This window comes from Enhydra lutris, unplaced genomic scaffold (genome assembly GCF_002288905.1).
Source record: "Enhydra lutris kenyoni isolate GAN:26980312 unplaced genomic scaffold, ASM228890v2 scaffoldscaffold41, whole genome shotgun sequence".
NCBI lineage: Eukaryota > Metazoa > Chordata > Mammalia > Carnivora > Mustelidae > Enhydra > Enhydra lutris.
In genome coordinates this window covers 3,914,880-3,918,648 of record NW_019154125.1, presented here as the reverse complement: position 1 = coordinate 3,918,648, position 3,769 = coordinate 3,914,880, and the positions used below count along the sequence as shown (strand labels likewise).

The window sequence follows — 3,769 nt, the reverse complement described above, 5'->3', positions numbered from 1 at the left end:
CAAATTTCTCCAGTGCTCACTCCATCCATCTCTTCTTGGGAAACCCCTGTTAATCTATATCAGGGAGCTTTCTTACCTTACATTCTTATGTCCAGATTTACAGCCTGTAAGGAAAAGACAGATTAAGGGTGGGACCAAAAAGGAACTGGACCTAGAAGAAACTCTCTGACCCTAGAAAGAACTAAAGATCTTACACTCCATTGAGGGTACAATGGCATGGGTTGGAAGGGTTGGGAGCGCAAACTTTTAAGGTTTTTTTGGCTACCATTGTTCACATGATTATCTTATCAAGTTTTTTGTTTTGTTGTTGTTTTTTTTTTTAATGGAAACAATCCCGCAGCATTTATTGTTCTCTGGTAATAACATAAAGGTAATCAAAACAATATGAACAAATGTTTTAGAACTACACTTCCAACAAAGGACATCTAAAAACAAACAAACTACATGGCCTTCTCAAGAACTTCTCACTTCATTGATCATTTCTAGTTGGAGAAAATTTGGAGCCGGATAATATTATCTCCTTCTGGCATAATCCGACCCAGTTGTTTTCTTGACATTGTTTTAGAATGAACCTCTTCTGCATCATCTAATACAAAGTTCATGTACTCACCAAAACCAATGATACAGCCCTCTATCTGCATGTTCACTTGCTCATAAAACCATACCTGAATCTGAGATTTATTTTATAAGTATCTGAAGATGAGGTTGATGAGCTGTACCATCATGTTCTGTACTTTTTGGCCCTGGCCATTGTATGCCATGGTGGAAGCTAACCTTTTATCAGGTTCTTTGGAGCAGTGAGAGCCACATATTCAACTGACCATATTTGAAAAAAGGAGTGAAATGTGGAAGAGAACTGTAGTCATCTGGACTGAGCTGCTGAAATCACTGTTAAGCACTGCTGTTGTTGTTTTCATGGGAAATGTATACTTCGTATTGATGCTAGAAAGATGGACATCACATAAGTTTACATAATTTAATTATAAAGTGGCAACCCCTCAATCCTGAGGTATTCTATTGATTTAGAAGCAAGTTACTGAAAAGCTGGATCATACAAAGGCATGAATGCCAGGAGGCAGGGTTTGTTGGAGGCCTTCTTAGAGTTAGCACACCACAGACCTCATAAAGAACAGGTGGCAGTGACCTTAGAGCATATACTAACTCACACGAGAGCACAGGAGTTAATTTTGATAAAACACAGAAAATCCCAAATTCTTGAGAGCAATGTGCTATGAGGCTCAAAGTGTGACTTCTGAGACAGTAAAGAAAAGTTTATCTACCCTCTGGCCCCCACTACCAAAATAGAGTCCAGTTCCTTATTTGATTATTTTTTTTAATATTTTATTTATTTATTTGACAGACAGAGATCACAAGCAGGCAGAGAGGCAGTCAGAGAGGAGGCAGCAGGCTCCCTGCTGAGCAGAGAGCCCAATGCGGGGCTTGATCCCAGGACCCTGAGATCATTACCTGAGCTGAAGGCAGAGGCTTTAACCCACTGAGCCACCCAGGTGCCCCCCTTATTTGATTATTTGGGTTAGAGACAATGTTGCCTTGTTTAGGCATTTTGTTCATCCTAATAGATAAGACAACATGAAAATATGCTAAATTTAGCTGGAGATTTGAGCAGCAGCAGAAAAAGAGGCAGAATAATAGGCTGTTTCAGCAGCCGTACTCTTGGGGCTCATGAACCCCAGGATGTCCTTGCAGTAGAGGTACCAGTACTGATAATAATGCTGATTTGAGCCTCTGGCAAAGAGCAGTTGGTTTTCTGAGGGTTGAGCCAAATAAAAAGCTAATAGTGTCTACTGGGGAGTGGCAGCAGCTGGCTAGACCAAAGACAATTTTGGAACACTGAATGTGATAAGGTCAAGTCAGCACAATGGCCTAACTTAAAAGCACCCTTTATTGCTATAGACAATACTCCTAAAGGCCAGCTGTGTTTTATTTTTATTGACTCTTGAGCCATGACCAGCAACATAACTATCTGGGTACCTGAGTGATGACTGACTGGGTATATCAAAGACATATCTCTATGAGGCTGTGGGCTCTGGAAAGCCTTTGGTGAAGCCAGATAGGACATTCTTGTATCTCATATGAACATACTTTGGAAAAGTCCATACTGAGATAAGACTCAGTGAAACGATGTGGTTGATCAGGCCTACACAGCCTAGGCAGGCAGCATCGATAACTGAATATGTCCTTACATGCTAATTATATTATCACTGCCATCTTGGGGGACTGTTTTTACTGACTGACTTGTATTCTGGTTATAGGTCGCATTTTCCTGCTACTTGGCATATCTGGCATGATTTTGATTGGCATTGTAATCTTGAGTAGTTGAGTTCCTGGATTTTGTTGTCTTCTTTAAAAAATAGTCGAATTTTGTTTTAACACGTTGGAGATGTTACTTAGAGTTTAGCTTGATTTTTGGAGGCTTGTTATTAAACTTTCTCAGGGCACATCAAGAGTAAGCATTATTGCAGTGCCTGAGTGGCTTGGTGGGTTAAGCCTCTGCCTTCAGCTCAGGTCATGATCTCAGGGTCCTGGGATCGAGCCCCGCATCAGGCTCCCTGCTCAGTGGGGACCCTGCTTCTCCCTCTCTCTCTGCCTGCCTCTCTGTCTAGTTGTGATCTCTCTCTGTCTCTCTCAAATAAACAAATAAAATCTTAAAAAAAAAAAAAACCCAATATCCCAACAAATTTGGAGGGATTGAAATCATATAGCTAAAAAAAAGTCTGGAAAAAAATCTCCAAGTATTTAGAAAGTAAATATTATTCTTCTAATGACCTGTGGCCAAAGGTAACATGTAAATGAAAGTTAGAAAGCACTTTGAACTGATGCTATGAAAAATAAAATCTATTAAAATTTATGGAATGCAACTAGAAGAGTGCTTTAGAGGAAAATCTATAGTTTGAAATGTTTATATTAAAAAAGAAGATAACTTTAAAGTCAGTTATCTGAACTTCCACCTTAAGAAACCAGAAAAAGAAACAGAAATAAATGTAGAGTAAAAAAAAGGAAAGAAATAATAACAGGAAGAATAAAAATTAATGAAATAGATAACAACAGTTGAGAAAATCAAAGAACCTGAGAGATGGTTGTTCATAAAATAAATAAAATTAATAAACATTTAGCTAAACTAGTCAAGAAATAAAGAGATGATGCCAAAATAACCAAAACCAGAAAAAAAGAGGAGGTATCACAACAGATCTTATAGATATTCAGTAGGTAAGAAAGAGATATTAATGTCTTAATGCTCATAAATTTGAAAATGTGGATGGTATGGGTAGCTTATTTGAAAGAAAAAAATATGAAAAATGAATTAAGAAGAAATGCTTTAAATTATGAATCTAATTTATTTTACAAATATATGAAAGGACTCATATTTATAAAATAAATTAGATTCATAATTTAAAAGCATTCACACACAGAAAAACTAAGCCTTATGATTTTACTGGTTATTCTGTCAACATTTACAGTAAAACACACACACAGAAAACATACCAACGCTACTCAAGCTCCTGTCAGCAAATTGAGAAGGAGGGAATATTTCCTGATTTATTTATGAGGCCATCATAAATAAATAAATAAATAAATAAATAAGTAAATATTATAGGTCTTGAACTAGTGAGGTTGATCTAAGAAATGTAAGATTTGATAACATTCAGTAGTTGATTAATATAAATTGCCACACATAGGAAAACCACATAATACTCTCAAAACATACATAAAAAACACTGGACAAAATCCAACACACACTGACCTCCAT

At 37.0% G+C, this 3,769-nt stretch overlaps 1 pseudogene; it reads right to left on the bottom strand.

The window, feature by feature from the left end:
* Positions 1-482: 482 nt before the first annotated feature.
* Positions 483-761, bottom strand: LOC111155481 (annotated as a pseudogene).
* Positions 762-3,769: the final 3,008 nt, after the last annotated feature.